Here is a 21,288-nt window from a genome sequence, read left to right as displayed (position 1 = left end):
AGTAAAAACACATTTTGAGTTCATGGTATCAGTTTACCTGAATTTAATCCTCTGATTCCACTTTTTTTTACAAGCTTGTTCCATATTTTGATAATTGTATTAAAACAAAGATGTGTAAACCAGCTCTAGTTGCTATCAGTCAGCAATCAAGAGAAAAATCACTTTGCAAAGAGACATAATAGCTTAGTGAATGAGGTAAAGTTGTGCTAACTTCAATCACCCAAGCATGCACAAGCAAAAAAAAACCTGTATTTAAAAAGAAAAATCCTTGCACATGATTGACTATTGCAAAGTGAATTTTTCCTTTGCAAGAAAACAGCTCTTCTTTCTTAGTGAATCGATCCAATTGTATAAAACTACAAAAGAAGCCTGTATGTGAAATTAGCAAATATGGGGAACTCCATATTCATATGTACTGCATGTATTTACAAGTTATAATGTCCATTGAAGCTAATATCCTGCCCCCCATCCTTTCCCCCCAACTAATTGCTGGCATTACATAGAAAAGAACCTGAATAACTTTTTTTATTCACCTAAAGCTGCAGTGACGGGATGCTGCAGGAGGTGGGATCTTTCTTCAGGTGTCCACATCACTGCCTGCGTGATATGGACAATACCTATTGGCTGTCCAGTGGAGGGGCCCTCTCAGGATTCAAAAGAGGAGACTGCAGTTGTGATGTCAGTATGAGGGGATTGTCAGGGAACAGAATGTGTGGGCACTTCTGTAGCACTGATTTAGTGGTCCCCATCTGGAAAACAGCACCAGCGAGGGACCCACACAGTGGACTTAGCCTAGTATATCTTGCTTCACAAGATAACAAAAAGAAAAATGTGCAGGATGGGTTAGCGGGAGGTAGGAGAGAAGGGTAGTGGTGGGGGGTTAATATGTGTCTGGAGATAAGCTTTAAAGCAGAACTTAACTCTAAATCATTTGTGCATTAAATTCTCTCTAGAGATGCAACTTACATATGTAGCCACATATTGCTTTTATCCAAGCTCTAGATCATTTTCCTTTTGCAAGACATAGCAGGATATTCTGAAGGCCTGAGGATGGAACTGCAGCCTCTTATGCTGTGCAACTAACTTTGTGCAACTAACCTTTTTCCATGAGACTGCAGTTGGCTCAGAGGAGGAATTAACATGGGTTTAAGTACAGCATCAGAGTTGTGCTTGATTATACTGCAAATTGTCTTTTATGGACAGAGTTCAGAATCCCTGGCTTACAAAATTGCAAGCTTGGGCCTAGAATAACTCATGAGATCGAAGAATTAAATTAGTAACTTAAAAGTTGGAGCAGCAAAGAAGAGTTTGGCTTTTTGGATAATGTAGCTGAATTCTTACTTATAGGCACTATGATAAGAACAAGCAAGAACCAATGGGGAGGGTGTAACTTTGCTTGGTAAAAAATTAAGCATATTAGGGTGAAGAGAACAGGCAAAGTTGATGGCATAGCAAAAATGTGGACTATATATACTGTACGAGATATAGCAGAGATTGCTACTGAAATGCTGGGAGGGATGGAATAGCAAGAGTAGTAGTAAGAAACTGGGTAGAACTACATATACGTATATATATATAAGTGTGGATTTGTTTGAAAAAACATACATAGTGAATGTAATAGTGTCAATGCATTATTATAATTTGTTACAAACCACTTCACAAATGTAACTATGCTAACATTGATTAGCAGCTACAAGCTGGGAAGTTGGTAAACAAAAACAGGTTAATTATTGTGGATGATTCCAACCATTTAGAAATAAACTGGAGCATTTAGTTTAGTGGTTTAAAATGCAGATTTGTATGGATTTGTATTGCATGGAGTTCCAGGCGCCGGGCAGTAATTTGTTTTCTACATTTAGCCCTGCTTTGCACAAGCAGGGCTAAATGTAGAATGGGGAAGCCGCGGTGTCGCCAAGATCACTTATAATCAGACTGCAGGCTGTCCGTCCTCCCCCGCCGCCCCCCTCCCTCCCCTGCACCTACCTCTCTCCCTCTATGCTGGCTTAAATTCAAACTAACCCTGCCACCCCCACTATCTAGTTGGCATTCTCCATGGGGACAACCCCCCCATTGGCGGGGAGGGGGGCGCATAGCGGAAACTGGTCTTGGGTCAGCAGGGAGAGTAAATCCGGTCCTGTTTGTGTCCACGTTGTAAGACAATCATCTTTTACAACTGGTGGATAAAAAGAAAGAGGGGGAGCCTTGCTGAATATTTTAATTTCTAGTAGCCCAGACTCCATGTTAATTGTAAATTCTTATTGAATTGCCATGAGTGTGTTAACTAGCAGTTGAATTATCTTAGAGACATTACCTCCAAATGTAATTTGCACTCTTCTGTAGATTCAAAATAATTCTTTGGCTGAGGAATCCGTGGAAAGCATGTGTTCACAATACTATATGAAGAAAAAAATTATGTAATTAGTTAAATATAACTTATATAATTGCTGCACAAGCTGCAATAGCTAGAATTAAAAAACAATAAACAAAACACTGTACTTTTGAGTGCAGAATTGTAATTTCTTGTTATGTAATTGGCTAAGTGCTTTCCTACGGAGCTGCACAGATGTGATGGGCAGACTCAAAATTAAAAACAGAATTCAGATTACCTTTTGTATTGCAGAGTAATAATAATTAAGATAACTATTATTAAGCCAGATACTAGAATCACTGGAATCAGTTCGACCTGAAGTTCATTTTCAGAATGACTTGCGCCAACCAGGGGACCTGAAACAATAATTTGAAGGACAATTTCTGACTTGCTTGTTGTTGGATAATGTAGGGTGTGTTAAGTGTTATTACACACATACAAATATACAGTATGTTTCAACCAGAATTAAAAGCTGTGTAGTTTAAAGATATCATGCCTATTCCATGTATTATATTAGTGTAGTAAAAGATAACAACACCGTTGTCTCCTCAAACCAAGTTAGTATTTCATCTTCTTGCTGTAACTTTTAAGAAATTATGATTAGTTCACATGTTTTTTCCCCTAAAATAGATTTAAAACATTCTACATGTATATTGTTTAGTTTAGCTGAAGAGCATACAGGCTGACATCACATGCTAAGGGAACTATATACCAACAGCCTTCCAGCTATTGGGATATTATATCTAGCATTTTTAGCCACTTATGGGCTAGGGGTTTATGTTGGGCATGGTCTTAATGGTGTAGCCACTAGAAACGGTTGTTAATAATTCTGTAACATGTCATAGAGACAATGTAACAATTAGTGATATGTGAACTAGTCTTGGTTTGGTTATACTTGCGGAAGGATCCTCAAACCCTAAACATAACACTATTGAAGTCTATGGGAGTTGAATCTTGTACATTGTTTCTGTGCTTTTTCAAGGCCAATATGCTAGATTTTGGGTAGCTTGGCACTGCCATGGAGTACATTTCCAAAAATTTTTGGGGGTGTCTAAAACCTGCAGGTTAAATGGAAAAACTATACAATGTAGTTCTGTAAAAGTCACAATTTTTGGTAAACCTCAAACAGCTAGAGTTCAGGTCGAACCAATCATTGGCCTATTTCAAAATTTGTCCCTTGTAACAATTTAGTTCTATTGTAACTAGCTGCAGATATGAAAAGCTGCTGATTTCAATGTAAGCATCGTATTACTAAGCAGTTAAATGCAGCAAATCTCTAAGTTAAAAAAAAACAAGAAACAAAAAACAACCAAATCTTTTGGCAGAATCAATGGTTAATGTGATAAATCTATGATATATCAGGTGGACTGACAATAACAGAAACGTCTGTTTTATTGCTAGTGATTGACTGAAGAGTATAGGTTATTTTTTAGTTTGCCCACTATAAAGCTGAACTCCAGCCTTTTCTTTTAGTCTTACACAGTTGAGCAAGCTCCTTTTCTTTACTTAACCTGCTTAGTTTGATTTCACTGAACACTGTTAGGTTCTCAGAGTGTGTACTAAAAGCTGCAGCAATTTAGAAAGAACTTGTCTAATTTCCTGGCTGCAGAACCTCCAGCATTGCCTAGCTCTTTCCTCCCCAACCTTAATGTCTCCGGCGTGCTTCTTTCCTACATTGGAGTACAGTTCTTTCAATCATGGAGGCTCAGCATCACATGTGGGCTTTATCTAGGGCGGTCTGCAATTGCAGTCTGCCTAGGAACACCCACTCTTCCAGAAAGTACAAGGTATCGCCAGCACACCATTGTAGAAAAGCATTAAAAGCACATGTATTCAACACCACAAAGTGCATTGGTGTGCTGGTGATGGCTTGCATCTTTTGGATAATTTAACTAAAGCACTTCATCATGTTACCAAACCACCCACATGAGGAACCATTAAAGGCAAAATATGAGCACATTACACTGCAGCTTTTAAGTTTTATTTTAAACACCTGATTACTTCTTAGTTAAACATAATGGTCCATTTAGACCAGTGCTTCTTAAAGTGTGGGTCGCGATCCCATATGTGGTCGCACAAGTAAATTGGGAGGTCGCGATCCAAATCCCCAGCCAGGGCCTCCATCAGGGGGGTACGGCCAGTACATGCGAGAGAGGCCTGGGCTCCAAGCAAGATTTGTTTTATTATCGTTTAATATATGCAGTGTAACTGTTAAGGTTGCAGGCCCCCCCGTGCACTTGACACCTTACTGAGCATGTGCGTGCAGGAAGGTTTTTTTTTTTCACGGGTGGAGCTTTCTTTAACCCAGCAGATGAGGAACACAGCTGCCGAAGGTTATTTCTTTAACTCACATGCATTAATGCAATGCTTTATTGTAAATTTTGGTATTTTGAATGAATATGTGCAGTGTGGTAACAAGAGGTGAAGATCATCCTTTACCGTGCATTACTACAATGCATAAATGTGAATTGGCACAAAATAGCCCTACTTATATTCTTCTTTCTTTTCTCTCTTTGGCTTATTTTGTTTAATTTTTCCTGTGCTATTATTATATAATTTGTTTTTGTACATATCATAACAATAGCTGTTTTTATTTTACTTTTCAAAAGATTTTATTGGTTTTCAAGTTTTATTACAATAAAACATCATCATAACCATACATTCTGGTTACATGTGAACATATTGTTGATGTATATACTTATGTAACATCGTAACAGTGTAAACTAACTTGCGGTGGCCACCTTAAATGCTGGCCAATGAGTAAACAACATAAGAGGAAAGCGATAATGTAGAATATCTTTAGGGCAGATATACAGAGTCGTCAAAAATCGCTTGTCCTCCAGAATCAGGAGAGTGTTTCTGTGTCTCAAAGTGGAGACAGTAGAGAGAAGAGAAAGAGATGAAGAGAGGGGGGGGGTATAGAGCGAGCGCTTCCGTCCAGTCTCCCCATGGATGAACCGGTAGATTGTGACAGGATACCTGGATCTTGTGCTAAAGCAACACTAGTTGCCGATCGAAGGATGGTGGTAGATAATGTGTGATCCATGGGTCCCACATTTTTTCAAATTTGGGCATGCAGTCTAGGATGCGGGCCGTAAGTTTTTCATTGTAGAACGCCCAGTGCACTTTATTTTTCATTTCGGAGATGCTTAGCGTTTTCGTCAACCAGGCTCTAGCTATAGTACGTTTGGCCGCGGACAATATTTGTAGCATGAGTTTAAATTGTAGAGTAGTAATACCTATCGGCCGTACGTTTAGTAGGGCGTCTTGGGGTGTAGGTGATATGTGTTTGTTTAATGCAATTGAAATTATTCTGAAGACTTTCCGCCAGAAGGCAGCCACCACCGGGCATGCCCACCACATGTGAACATACGTACCGCTGTTACCACATCCCTTGGTGCAGAGACCATCACTCTCTGGCATGAAGTGTACCGCCTGGGTGGGTACTATGTACCATCTAAGAAGCACTTTATAGTTCGCCTCTTGGTAGCTGTGACGTTAGAGCGGTCAATGCTAGGGTGGACAGTTTGAGTCATCGCATAGGAGGAGGGTGCCCCGTTGATGTGTAGCTATAGTTGTGAACAAGTGTCTAAAAAAGGGCACCTGATTGGAATTGGGAGCGTAGTAGGTGACTATGGTTGCCTCCGCATCTCGAATGGTTCCTATCAGGATTAGATATCTCCCTGATGGATCCGGTATCTCTTTTTGGCAAATGAATTTCGACCGAGGGGGAGAGGGAGAGCTGGCTCTGCTATCTGTGTCCTCTCTGTTGGCATGGGACAGGGAGGCCTCGTGTGGCTGCTGCTGTGTGCTGTGCTGCGGCGCCATTTTGGCTGGAGTACGAGTCTGCCTCTCACCTGCATATCTCCCCCGTTGTTGCGATTTGGGACCGGCGGAAGACATGGCCGTGACGTCCGTCACCACCTCCGTCTAGCGGTTTAGTCAGGGTGAGCGGCGCGATTCCCCTTCAATGTCGGAGGAGGACGGAGCGGGTCTAAAGCATGACCTTCCCGGAACACCGCGCGCATGCGCCCCACAATAGCTGTTTTTAAACTACTGGGTAAGTATAAAAACATTTTTTCCAAATTTTTGTTTCTTTTGGAGTTAAAAATATATGGAACTTTAAAAAAATACTACCAAAAGAAAGTCTTGCATGTTTTCCAAAAAAAAATATACCCATAACTTCAATACCATAAGTATGCAAAATTATTGCCGAATGAATAACCCCATTGCTAAATGTTTTAGAAGTAAACTGGTTTAATAAAAGACCACAAATTAAAAAAAAGGAAACATCAAAACAAATAAAAGTTTATTGATATCTGCCTTTTTATATTTACCGTTGTCATGTAAAAGTTAAAATGTTCTGCACGTAATCAAAAATAGTTACGGTAAATAGTAGTATTGTGTACACTGTAATCTTACCACAGGGTATCCATTTACTCCATTCTCCCCAGTGTGTATTCATGCCACATTTCATTATTCCTTTGGCTCTCATTCTGACTGAGCATTCCTTTTCTATATTTGAAATTGTAAATGGATTGCTTGTAGGATTATATGAATTCTGAAAAGCATACAAGAAATATATTATTATATTCTACTCAGAATGATTCCCATACAAGGATGAAGATACCCAGAGACCAGAAATAATATGTCACTTGATCCAGCCAAGAACCAAACCTATAAAGGCATCACTGGCTTAACTTGTGGGGGATTGCTTGTGCAGAATAGATCTTCCTGAAGGAATGCTATTGTCTCTAACTTCTGAGGGATCGATCAGTTGGAATGGATCTTCAAAAAGGATTGCTATAGTCTCTATATAATAAGGCCAAGAGCAGCAGAATGGTGAATTAATATGCATGCTTAAACAAAAAATAAATAATTTTCAAAAAGATCCTTCAGCAGTTGGCTCTTCCACAGGGTAAAGCTGGGCCCCACCCAGCCTGTTATTCACATGTGGTGGGCCCACAGGACTTCCAATGTGTCCACCGATCTTCTTTTGTCCTTGTGTTTCAGATATCTCAGTGTCTGCAGAATTGATTTTATATGCTCCCTAGACAGTGGGCCAGAAGTGTTTCTGTTGAGTAAGGACTGATGTCATCTACAAGCAGTTGCTAGGGCATTTTTATTTTCTAGCTGCTGTAATGCTGATCAGCATCTAAAGGTTTGTGTGTGAGGAGCATAGTCTGCAATTTCTGCAACCTCTGCCATTAATGTAATAAAGTAGTGGACATATTTACCAGACTGTGACCAATACATAACATGAACAGAGGTAACCACTGTATGCCCTCGCCATGCCTAGGCTGTACTCGGGCGGACTGATCCATTCAGGCAGTCGGGCATAGCCCGAGTGCCCTCGGCCGTTCCCCCACTAAATGAAGGTCCCAGCCGCAGGTGCAATGGCTCCCTCCCTCCACTGCCTCTCTGCCACCTGCACCACTGATCCCTGCCAGTCCACCTGCAGCAGATGCGGCTCTCTAATCGAGAGGCCCCACCGGGCGGCCCTCTAACATGCCTGATTAGAGGGCCGCGTCTGCCTCATCTAGCCAGCCCTGATGTCTGAAACATTATGATGCTGATCTGAAACATTAAAGTGTGACAAACATGCAAAACAATGAAAAATCAGGAAGGGGGCCAACACTTTTTAACACAACTGTATATATATTTTTTTATAATACTCACCTGATCCCTGGATCCACCGACAAGCGCAGCCTCCCATCTCCCACGCTGTCAGAAGCTGCATACAGAGCGTGATGGTTATTACTTAAACCGGCGCACTGTATGCAGCTTCTGACAGCGTGGGAGACAGGAGGCTGAGCTCGTCTGTGTATCTAGAGATCAGGTGAGTATTTAAAAAAAGTTTTATTTTATGTTCCCGGGGACGGTCTCCTCAATCTGGGGACTGTCCCCGGAAATCGGGGACGAATGGTCACCCTACACCAGGGAGCCCTCACTGTCTACCAGGGAGCCGCCACAGAGCCCCCCTGGCCACCAAGGAGTTCCCACTAACCACCAGGGAGCCCCCACTGGCCACAGTGGAGCCCCCACTACCCACCTGGGAGCTACCACAGAGCCCCCACTGGCCACCACAGATCCTGCACTGACCAGCAGAGAGCCCGCACTGACCACCTGACAGTCCGCATTGGCCACCTGAGAGCCTAATTAGGGAGCCGGCTCTGTTGAACCCACATGCACCCGTGAAACTCTCTAGATCCCTGATGAGAGCCCACACAGCCCACCTGAGAGCTCACACTGGCCACCTGAGAGCCCGCACAACCTCCTGAGAGCCTGCACAACCCTCCTGAGACCCTGGAGACATGAGGCGGTGGGTTCACCCCTGGAGGCGGTGAACCCAGAGCAACATAGAGTATGTAGCTTCATATTATCCTGCATTGCTGTAATATGTATTCCTGGGAGTTATAGTCCTCTATAGCTGATGCCATAATGGTATTGCTGGGAATTGTAGTTCTCTATAGCTGCTGGTATTGTTCATTGCTGTATAATGTATTGTTGGGATTTATAATCCTCTACAGCTGATGGTATTCTGCATTGTTGTGTAATGTATTGCTTGGAATTGTAGTTCTCTATAGCTGCTGGTATTCTTCATTGCTGTATAATGTATTGTTGGGATGTATAATCGTCTACAGCTTATGGTATTCTGCATTGTTGTGTAATGTATTGCTTGGAATTGTAGTTCTCTATAGCCAATGCCATTTTGCATTGCTGTACAATATATTTCTGATAATCCTCTATAGCTGGTGGTATTATTCTGCATTGCTGTATTATGTGTGCTGGGATTTGTAGTCCCTCTACACCTGCTGCCCATTAATGTTTGTGTGCGGGTGACATCACATGGGGATCAGACTGTGTGATGTCGCTGTGTATGTGTCGTTCTAACTGCCCAATCTGCCGTACATTGGATCTGGTCTGAGGTCTGCAGTGTATTGGTTCTAATCTGAGGTCTGCCGTGTATTGGATCTGGTCTGAAGTCTGCCTTCTATTGGTTCTGACCTTAGTTCTACTTGTATTGGTTCTGGTCTGAAGTTTGCCGTGTATTGGTTCTGGTCTGAAGTGTGCCGTGTATTGGTTCTGGTCTGAAGTGTGCCGTGTATTGGTTCTGGTCTGAAGTGTGCTGTGTTTTGGTTCTGGTCTGAAGTGTGCCGTGTATTGGTTCTGGTCTGAAGTGTGCCGTGTATTGGTTCTGGTCTGAAGTGTGCCGTGTATTGGTTCTGGTCTGAAGTGTGCCGTGTATTGGTTCTGGTCTGAAGTGTGCCGTGTATTGGTTCTGGTCTGAAGTGTGCCGTGTATTGGTTCTGGTCTGAAGTGTGCCGTGTATTGGTTCTGGCCTGAGGTGTGCCGTGTATTGGTTCTGGCCTGAAGTGTGCCGTGTATTGGTTCTGGTCTGAAGTGTGCCGTGTATTGGTTCTGGTCTGAAGTGTGCCGTGTATTGGTTCTGGTCTGAAGTGTGCCGTGTATTGGTTCTGGTCTGAGGTCTGCCGTGTATTGGTTCTGGCCTGAGGTCTGCCGTGTATTGGTTCTGGCCTGAGGTCTGCCGTGTATTGGTTCTGGCCTGAGGTCTGCAGTGTCTTGGTTCTGGTCTGAGGTTTGCTATGCATTCGGCCCTTTAGCTCACTTTCCAAATTGTCTATATTGGTCTAGATCAGGGGTAGCCAAACTCCGGCCCTACAGCTGTGGTGAAACTACAAATCCCATGATGCATCTCTCTCCGGGAGTCATGTCTGTGGCTGTGAGAATCTTGCAATGCCTCATTGGATTTGTAGTTCCACCACAGCTGGAGGGCTGGAGTTTGGCTACCAATGGTCTAGATTTTGAAATTCTCCTACCAATTCCCTGGCAAATCATCTTTTAGTGAATTGGCCCACTATTTGAAAAATAATGTAGAGAAAAAATTTCTGTGGCACAAGAATGTCTATGCAGGTGGGGCTTGTATATGGGTGGAGCACAAGGGGGCCCCATAATCTTGTATTGCCCGGGGGCCCCATGTGTTGTCAGTCCGCCCCTGGCTGTAGTTAATTATATTTTTGCAGGATGTATACAGAGAGTATGTGGCACACCAAATATAGGCCAGTACGACTTCTTTTGCGAGCCAATGTACACATGATTAAAAAGGTATAAGCGGCCTTTGTGAATCTGCAGACAGAAGAAAACGCTCATACCATCACTTACGATAGGTCACACTGTGGGGCAAATTGTGGAACTTTTCTTTCTGAGCATAATCCTCTCATGTACTGTATATAATAGGCCTAATATATTATGTGGAGCAGATGTGGGTTATCTGGCAACACGAATCAATTAGGGGCACTGTTAGCCTGTGGATCATGTGACACAATCACACAACAAGACCAATGGGTATCCCTTGTGTGTTGATGTGACCACCAAATCCAAAATGTTTGCCTCACTCCAGCCTACTGTGCTTAGATAATAGCACAGAACCTACAGGGGAGAGCTAAATACTGGTATGGTGGTGGGGTAAGCTTGAATGTCCCAGAAATGCCCTTTTGCCACCTGAGACACCTCACTGTCAGTTGTGGCAGTAGGCTGTTGCCAGCGTGCAACAGGTGACTGTGGTCTATTGTGAGGCAGTCCATTGTTTATGTTCACCACTCAGGCCAAAACTTTCAAAAAGCTTTTCCTATTTATAGTTGGCCTTGTAGAGAGAATAAACATAAAACTAATTTTCTAACTAAACCTAATTAATTCACATGTATGTGTAATAGTTCTATCATAAACTATGTCAGATTTTGGGTTGCAATTATATACTAAAGTGAATAAAGATTTTGAAATGTGTTGAATTCAACATTTGTGAATCTATCTAGAGTTTCAAGTTCATAGATGAAAAACTGAGAAACATTTTAGGTATTCTGTGTGTGTTGTACCTGGTTCTTTTCAATGATGTACTCGAAACATTCATCACTAGCATCATATTGTTTTTGTGGACTTTGCCAATATACTGTAATGCTGTCTGTAAATGATGTCACTGAAATATCTCTTGGCGGATTGAAAATTTCTGTAACATAAAACATGAAATCTATGTTTTACTTCAAATAATTCAGATTTTATAATTCTGCAACATTATGTCATCATTAGATATGACTATTTAATGTCCTACTTCTTCTAGTGGAATCTCAGAGAAAGCAGATTCAAAAGGCAAAAGGTTAGCTTTGACCTCCTAATTTGTGACCTCGGAAATAACCCCCCCAAAAGCCATTCTTCGGCCATTCCAAATTGTGTACTTTACCTATGTGTGCAAGCTGAATGCGTTCTCCAAACACCTCCATCCCAGGATCTGAGCCCTGTACAAAGATAGTGGCGTCCTCGAAAAAGTGTACTCTCAAATCATGAAATGTGCAAGAACCAGTCCTTGCATGGAAATTTGTTTCATATTCTTGACACTGTATGCTTGTAGTTCCTTGTCTAAGGAAATGTAAAAGTCTTAATATTAATACAAAACATGTTAAAATACAAAAACAAACATGTTAATATAACTCTTCTGTGCCCTGATGTCAAGCTCCCAATGTTCCTTAAAATATCATATTCTACAGCGTGGGCTCCTCTACCCTTCATCAGCTGACCTACAATTACAATCCCAGTTTTTGCTAGTTACAGAGCATGCAGAGGATTGTGGAGATTCTCCATCACTTGTGATGGGAAGTGTGAATGTAATGACTTACAAGGTTATTCACAAAAGAGTGAAGAGTTTGGAGAAGGCAGGAGAATTGAACAATCTGGGCCAAAATAGCTGATTTGGAAAAATTATCATATTCAGCTCCATTTCCAGTTCAGCTATGTTGTCCTAGATTGTTCGCTTATCCTGCCTTCTCCAAACTCTTTACGCTTTTGTGAATAACTATGTTAGTACTCTAGTTCCCACTAAATAGTGCTTAGACATAACTAGTAAGATGTCCTTTAACAGTTCATAAAATAGTAGGTGGTCATTTAGGGATATAAGGTGACCATCTGCTTGCTACAGATAGGCTATTATAGCTGCAGATCCAGGTCCTGAAAATCAACCCACTCAAGACCATGTTCAACCCAATAGTATTGTATAACATAGTACCACATAATATACTTACTTGAGAGAAAGTATGTACGAAGTGCTATGGGAAACATTTTTGCCAAGCATCCATGTACATTTCATTGAAGATATGTTATAAACTCTGCAAGATACATTTTCTGCTGAGGTCCCATTTCTTTCTGATGGTGTTAACACATAGTATATGTCATGCCAGAACACAGATACTAAACATTAAAAAGCATCAGCATACAAAAACTGCTCAAAGAAGGTAATCATTAGGTATAAATGATTTTTTTTATTTCCAGATGAGAACATTCTGTGGCTTTATTTTGGGGTAAAACTAATTTCCTCATTTATTGATGCTAAACCATTTCATTTGTATTTCAATCATAGAATTGCTCAACATTGCTAAAATAATGGTTAAGTTGCATCTAAAATGGAAACATATATTTATTAATTTTTTTTTAGATGCAAAGCAGGCTTTAAAAAAAAGCTGAGATTTTAGTCACTCTGTTTTAAACTTTTATAATAAAAGGGTTTGTTTTAACTCTTTTGCCGACACTGGCATAAGGGTTACATTGGTGGCAGCTATGGCATCTAAACTCCGCTATAGCAGCCAGGAGTTTGTTTACCTTCATAGTCCCGTCGGCTGGCCTTCTCGAAGAAGTGATCTGAGCAGCTGTAAAGCTGCATGATCATTTCTACACTGTAGGGAAGAAGTGGCAACAATTGTTGCTGCAACCTGGTATTCCATAGGAGGACATTTGTTCTGGTTTTATGCCCTGATGAAAGTCATCATTTGTAAGTACAATGTTTATCACTTTATTTATTAAAAGGAATGTTACCTGCACTATCCAATGCCATCTGTTTTTCTTTTATAACAATGTGTAAATAGTTTAATATACATAGTCTGGGCATAGGCTCACTTTAAGACCAGAAATATTTATTATTATTATTATTATTATTATACAGGATTCATATAGCGCAAAGAGTTTACACAGCGCTTTACAATATAGGGAAGACATAATTACAATACAATTCTAGACAAGATGGTAGGGAGGGCCCTGCCCATGAGGGCTTACAATCTAAGATGGAGGGGCAAGTGATACATGAGGTGGTAGCTGTGTAAGGGATGAATTGTTTGAGAAAGAGTTCAGAGATTAGTTTGAAGTGTGATAGGCTTCCCTAAAGAGATGAGTATTTAGTGATTGCCTAAAGGCAGTCAGAGTGGGAGATAGACGGACAGGTTGGGGTAAGGAGTTCCAAAGAATGGGAGAGACTCTAGAGAAGTCCTGGAGGCGAGCATGGGAGGTGTTGATGATGGAGCTGGAAAGCAGGAGGTCTTGGGAGCAGCGGAGGGGACAGTTAGGGCGATACTTTGAGACAAGGTTGGAGATGTAACTTGGGGCAGAGTTGTAGATGGCTTTGTAAGTGGTTGTTAATATTTTGAATTGTATCCTTTGAGCAATTGGAAGCCAGTGGAGGGATTGGCAGAGGGGGTTGCAGATACTGAGCGTTTGGTTAGGTGGATAAGTCTAGCAGCTGCATTCATGATAGACTGAAGGGGGGATAGCCTGTGTAGAGGTAGGCCAACGAGGAGGGAGTTACAATAGTCAAGACGAGAGACAACAAGTGAGCAGCTTTGTGGCTTCATTGGTGAGGAAGGGGCTTATTTTGGAGATGTTACGAAGGTGAAGGCGGCAGGATTTGGATAGTGAGTGGATGGGGGGCAGAAAGGTTAGGTCCGAGTCAAGGATGACACCTAGCACCTTCGAATGGGGGGAGGGTTGGATAGTTGTGCTATCAATCATGATCGAAAAGTTGGGGGAGGGTGTTGAATACCATGAGCTCAGTTTTTGAAAGTGTCGTGACATCCAGACTGATATATCAGTTAGTAAATTAGTGATACGCAAGGAGACTGAGGGGTTGAATTGTGGAGTGAAGAGACATATTTGAGTGTCATCAGCATTGAGATGGTATTGGAAGCCATGTGAGGTGATCAACTGACCAAGAGGGGAGGTGTAGATAGAGAAGAGAAGGGATCCAAGGACAGAGCCTTGAGGGACCCCAACAGAAAGTTGAAGAGGAGAGGAAGATATAGATTTGTAGGTTACACTAAAGGAGTGCTTAGATAGGTAGGAGGAGAACCATGAGAGAGCAGAGTATTGTAGGCCAAGCGTTTGGAGTTTTTTAGAGAGCAGTGGGTGGTCAACAGTGTCAAAAGCACCAGAAAGCTCTAATAGCAAGAGTAAGGAGTAGTGGCCATTGTTTTTAGCTGTTATTAAGTCATTAGTGAGTTTTAGGAGGGCGGTATCGGTGGAGTGTTGGGGGGCGAAAGCCGCACTGTAAGGGATCAATGAGATTGTTATCAGTGAGGTGGAAGCTCAAGTGGTTGTAGATAAGGCGTTCAAGGAGTTTGGAGGTGAAGGGGAGTAAGGAGATAGGTCTAAGATTGTTGATGTTAGTAGGGTCCAGTGAAGGTTTTTTGGGTATTGGGGTGACCAGTGCATATTTTAGAGGGTAAGGAAAGATGCGAGTAGAGAGGGAGAGATTGAAAATGTGAGTGAGAGAGTGTAGGATAGAGCAAGAGGGTGACCGGAGTAGTAGTGAGGGAACAGGGTCCAGGGGGCAAGTGGTGAGGTGGGTGTCAGAGAAAAGCTTTGTAACCTTCTCTGTGGTGACAGGGTCAAAAGAGGAAAGTAATAAGTGTGATGGTGGGTCTGATACATGAATAGGGGGAAGGTGACTGGGCTGTAGGAATTTCATCCCGGATTGCATCTATTTTGTTTTTGAAATGAATGGCAATGTCCTGGGCGGTGCATGAATTAGTGGGTGGTGGTGGCGATGGGGGACATATTAGAGAGTTAAAAGTAAAAAAGAGCTGATGGTCTGGATGAGAGTGTGTAATTGAGAGTGACCAAATAAGTGTGTTTGGAAGCACGGAGGGAGGAATTACATTTTAAGAGGGCAGCTTTATACAGGGCGAAGTCTTGCAGAAACAAGACAAGAAGTAGGCTGAGCGCACTACTGGTGTTGGAGAACACACACACACACACATTATATATATATAAAAATACACATACATACAAATGTGTTATTCGTAGGTGTGCTATCTCCTTACACAGGATGAGGAGTCCTGTATGGAAAACAACTAAAAACAAAAAATAAGGAGCACTACAACCTGGACGAAAGTCCTTGGTTAGGGCTGTTTGGCGGTGGGTCCCTATATGAGAGAAGTTTAGTGTGATTAACAATTGGTTGAAAGAAACATTAATTGGAAGGAAAATTACTCACTTTGGAGGAGTAGATGGTCGTTCCATGGGAGAGGTGGTATAATGTCCTGTATAATGATATTGTTGTAAACGTCTTAGCTGGATGGTGCAGATGGTGTGGAGACTGCATCTACAGGTGGGACTAGGGACATTGATCTATTCTTCATCCTTCCTCCTACAAACACCTGGAACAAAACGATAGACTGCTCCTGACAACCGACGCACAACTTCTCTGAATGTCCGGCGGCTTCCTTCCTTATACAAACAACCGTTGCGGCTCACCTGGCCAGCTGAGCCCATCGTTACCATCTCCACAACAAGCTTTTTCGGAAAGAGCTACAGCTTGGTCCAGGAACATCGACCAGCTTCTTCAGGACTCAGAATTTATGATTCCATCAGAGTATTAGACTCCCCTGTAGATGCAGTCTCCACACCAATGAAATGACCATCTCCTCCTCCAAAGTGAGTAATTTTCCTTCCAATTAATGTTTCTTTCAACCATTTGTTCATCACACTAAACGTCTCTCATATAGGCACCCATCGCCAAACAGTCCTAACCAAGGACTTTCGTGCAGGTTGTAGCGCTCCTTATTTTTCATTTGTAGTTGGTCTTGCAGAAGCCTAGTGCCAGAGTGCGGCTATGTCTTTTAAGATTTCTTGTTTCTTCTGTTTGCCATGGTGGTAGTGGACGTGGCCTAAGTCTGCGTGTAGTGAGGGGAGCGATGGTGTCTACGGAGGATGAGAGTGAGCTGTTGAAGACAAAAGTAGCCAGGTCAGGGCAGGACAGGGTTGAGATTTTGTCATCGTAGTCAGTAGCAGAAAAGAGAAGGGTCGAGGTGGCGAAGGTTTCTCTGGGTGCAAGTGTGCCATGTCGGGGAATCAGGGTTGGGGACAGGGTGAGTGTGAAACTGATAAGGTTGTGGTCTGAGAGGGGAAAAGGGGTTTTGGAGAGGTTGCATGGAGTGCATAGGCGAGTGAACACAAGATCACGTGTCCATTGTTAGGTCAAAAGAAGAGGTTAGGTTAAGAAATTGAGCGGTACCTGAGGTGCTAATGTTATTAACAATGCTAAAATCACCAAGAATGGTAGTGGGTATCTCTGAGGAGAGAAAGTAGGGCTGCCAGACAGAGAAGTCATCAAGAAAGTGAGATACTGGTCTAGGTGGCCAGTATATAACAGCAATTCTCAGAGAAACTGGAGAAAATTGGCGACTACAGTGAGCTTCAAAAGAGGAGAGGGATAGAGAGGGAGGTGAAGGCAGAGTTTGAAAAGCACATTGTGGGTATAGGATTCCCACCCCACCTCCTTTCTGTCCACTAGGTCTGAGTGAGTGCGTCCAGTGGAGGCCACCATGGGAGAGAGCAGCAGAGGAGGCAGAGTCGCATTCCTGAAGCCAGGTTTCAGTGACAGCAATGATGTTAAAAGAATTGAAGATGAGAAGATCATGCACAGCAGTGAGTTTTTTCACAGACAGAGTGGGCATTCCAGAGGGTACATGAGAAGGAAGGACTGGTTGTAGGAAGCAGGGGAATATTTAGCACTAGGCTACAAAAAAGTTTACTTTTGGGTTTGTTCACCAGCCAAATAAACCAAATGAAATCCTGCCTCTAATATTTTAACCCCTTCGTGACGGGAGATGTACAGTGTACGTCTTGTCACTTTGTGCCTATATGACTGGCCACGTACACTGTACGTGACGAGTTACATAGTTACATAGTATTTGAGGTTGAATAAAGACATTAGTCCATCAAGTCCAACCTATTAGGATCTCATTCTAGGAGTACCCGTACCCCTGTATATTACGGTCCCTTAAGAAATCTCAGGCTAACAAGGTGCCTGTGTACAGGGTGGTCTACAGTTTGATCTATGGCAACACCCACACTGAAGTAGATATAACAATAAGGAACCTGGGAACAAACTGAGCTTAGACATTGATGTCATCTTTCCGTAGAGGACAACTGCACTTTTGCTTTAAGGCCTCATTCGCACGGATCTGCACATCTGTACAGGCAGAAGTGTTTATGCACTGAGGCAGGTATAGATGTTCTGTTGCATCCACCTCTTAATGTCATGGTCTAGGGACCAGGGCACTAGGGTACGTGAGCTCCGGGGTTTGCGTAGTGGGTAGGAGTCACAGACCGGAGGGATATCTGGGATGTTGGTCACAGGGAGAGAGGAATTAATGGTCTGTGCATTCTCAGGACGCACTAGAGGCGCAGAATCTAAGAAGGGCCAGGTATTCGACAGTGCCTCTAATGGTGAGGATGATTGGCTGCTGGACACCTTCCAGGTTGCGGCCCTCTAGCACACCCACACAGACACAAAAGTACTGGTTGAAGCACCGGGGAACTGGATACAAACAACAGGAAGGGAAGAAACTTGTAACCAAGAGGAGGAAGATAGGAACAGTGGCACACAAAGAGAGAGAGAGAAAGTCCCAGCAAAGGTGCACAATGCACAGCAGAACAGCAGAGCATACTGAATAGGGTAGCTAAGCAAGGACACCCAGGAAGGGTAAGTAGCTTAGAGGCACACCTAGGAGCAGGAAAGTGTAACGTACAAAAGTAAGAAAGAGATGTGCGTTGCACATGCATACTAAGAAGCAGGATAACAGAGGGAAAAGTACAACTGCAGCAGGCACTATTTTACCTGCTCTGGATCTGCTCTGGATCTGCAAATGCATAAAAAACGCATGAAAATGCCTGGAACACACTGAAAGCCCATGTTAAACTAACCAAAAACGCATCTAAAAGACTAGCGTGCGTGTGCAGAAACCTGATCGGATCTGCTCTGCATTTGGTGTGAACAAGGCCTTAAGGGACCAAAAGTAATTAGACAATTGACCCAAAAACTGTTTCATGGACAGGTATGGGCTATTCCTTCATTATTTTATCATCAATATGCAGGTAAAAGGTCTGGAGTTGATTCCAGGTGTGGCATTCGCATTTGGAAGCTGTTTCTGTGAACCCACAAAATGCGTTCAGAGGAGCTCTCAATGTAAGTGAAACTGGCCACCCTTAGGCTCCAAAAAAAAGGAAATCCATCAGAAATATAGCAGGAACTTTAGGAGTAACCAAATCGAGAAGTTGGTACATTGTTCTTTCACTGAGAAACAAAGAATGCACTGATGAGCTCTGCAACACAAAAAGGCCTGGACGTCCACAGAAAACAGTGGTGGATGATCATAGGATCCTTTCCATGGTAAAAAAAAAAACCCTTCACAACATCCAGCCAAGTGAAGAACACTCTCCAGGAGGTAGGCATATCATTATCCAAGTCTACCATAAAGAGAAGACTTAACAAGAGCAAATACAGAGAGTTCACCACAAGGTGCAAACCATTCATAAGCCTAAGACTAGAAAGGCTAGATTAGACTTTGCCCAAAAATCTGTAAACAAAAGCCAGCCCAGTTCTGGAACAGCATCAGCATTCTTTAGACAGGTGAAACTAAGATCTAGCTGTATCAGATTGATGGGAAGAAAAAAGAATAAAGAAGGCTTGGAATGGCCCATGAACTGAAGCATACCACACCATCTGTAAAACACAATGGAGGCAGTGTGATGGCATGGGCATGCATGGCTTCCAACGCCAGTAGTGTTTATTGATGATGTGACAGAAGACAGAAGCAGTCTGATAATTTTTTAAGTGTTTAGGAATATATTGTCTGCTCATATTTAGCCACATTCAGTGAAGTTGATTGGACAGCACTTCAATTTACATATGGACAATGTCCCAAAACATAGCGTGAAAGCAACCCAGGAGTTTTTTTAAGACAAACAAGTGGAATATTCTGCAATTGCTGAGTCAATCACCTGATCTCAACCCGACCGATCATGCATTTAATTTGCTGAAGACAAAATGTAAGGCAGGAGGACCCCTGAACAAACAACAACTGAAGACAGCTGCAGAAAAGGCCTGGAAAGCGTCACAAAAGAGGAAATCCAGCGTTTGGGGATGTCCATGCATTCCAGACTTCAAGCAGTCATTGCCTGCAAAGGTTTCTTGACAAAGTATTCAAAATTAACATTTTATTTATGATTGTGTTAATTTGTCCAATTACATTTGAGCCCCCGACATAAGGGGACTGTGTATGAAAATGGTCGCCATTCCTATACGTTTCAATTGATATTTTTGTTCAACCCCTTGAATTAAAGACGAAAGGCTGCACTTCAATTGCATCTTGGTTGTTTCATTTCAAATCTGTTGTGGTGGTGTACAGAGGCAAAACGTGACATTTCTGTCAGTGTCCAATTATTTCAAGCCCTAACTGTGTGTGTGTTCATATATGTGTATAATATATGTGTGTGTGTGTGTGTGTGCCTGTGTATATATATATATATATATTTACACTGAATGGCCAGATTATTATGACCACCTGACGTTTGTAGGCAAATTAGCTATAATTAGCTATAATTTTGTGCTGAAGTTGCTAGAGGGCCTAAAACATCAAAACTTACATTGTAAGTTAAACTACTGTCCTCCATTGTAATAAAAAAAATGATTCTTCTCTTATTGCTACTATAGGCTCCCCCTCTCTGTCCCGTCTAGATGGCAGGATAAACCAAATGTTTGATATATGAACCCTGCCCCTGACAAACGAGCACTTGATTACGAGAACTGGACTTGCCTAACTACACTTGCACAGTCCGCTCCCTCTCTTGCAGCAACTGAACTGAGCGTTCTGAGTGAGAGAGAAAGCAAATTGCACATACGTAAATTTAAACAAATTTGGAATTAAAGGCGAACTAGCCCTTTAATACTACTGTGTGCCTTTCCCATATATTTCACAATGTATGCAATTGCTTTTATTGGAATATATAGAAACCTGTTTTAATTGAGTATCTTTCATCAGTTAACAGGTGTAATTGGGTACATTAGTATTTGTCATATGAAGATAAAGAAACTGTTTTGTTTGTATTTTCTAATCACTATGAGGATACAATTATATGCATATATGCCATTTTAAGGAAATTGAGACGACATATTTTCTTTTTCTATATTAATTTTATTAAGCAATATTCTTATGTTGAGATAAAAAAAAAACATCCCCTGATGATAAATGATTGAAAAAGGGATTGGATTAATGGTGAAAACATGTATACTTCCAGTAATATTACTAAAGCCGTATTAATATTTTAAAACAATTTCCATTTGATATGACAAATTATTTAGAATTGTCTTACCTAGAGTTATACATTTTTCTGATGAGAGATATTGGCATTCTTCATCCTCAATAGCAGGAATCACCTTGAGACAAACGGCTGAAATTGTTTCCAAGGTTATTTCTGTATAACAATTTTTTGTCTGCAGAACAGTTAACAATGGTTGTTAATCTTTGAAAGTCAGTATATCATTGTAGCATGTATAACTCTTAATTCATAGTGTTAACTATGAGTTTTATATTATATATTTCATTGCATATTTTTAAATGTAAGGTTTTACAAATGGCTTGTGCAGTTTAGAGATTCTGAATATTTTAATCTTGTACTTCTGTGTGTCAGAGAACCTTTATTTTGTGTCAAGGTGCACATAGTATGATTGCATAGACTGGGATAGGGTTACCCCCGCACTGCAAGGGTTAAGTGCTTATTTTGCCTAAGGCGCAAAAATACAA

The 21,288-nt window shown here is 41.8% G+C and overlaps 1 long non-coding RNA gene across 1 annotated transcript; it reads right to left on the bottom strand.

Moving 5' to 3' along the window:
• Positions 1-11,651: 11,651 nt before the first annotated feature.
• On the bottom strand, positions 11,652-20,973 carry LOC108790896. Its single transcript, XR_001941467.1, has 3 exons — positions 20,858-20,973; positions 12,460-12,580; positions 11,652-11,800 (listed from the first exon to the last, which is right to left on the bottom strand). It is a non-coding gene; the product is annotated as an uncharacterized LOC108790896 (long non-coding RNA).
• Positions 20,974-21,288: the final 315 nt, after the last annotated feature.

Source organism: Nanorana parkeri, unplaced genomic scaffold (genome assembly GCF_000935625.1).
Source record: "Nanorana parkeri isolate BGI_ZX_2015 unplaced genomic scaffold, ASM93562v1 scaffold510, whole genome shotgun sequence".
NCBI classification, from domain to species: Eukaryota; Metazoa; Chordata; class Amphibia; order Anura; family Dicroglossidae; genus Nanorana; species Nanorana parkeri.
The sequence above is the reverse complement of the archived record's forward strand: the minus strand, read 5'-3'. Positions and strand labels throughout refer to the sequence as shown.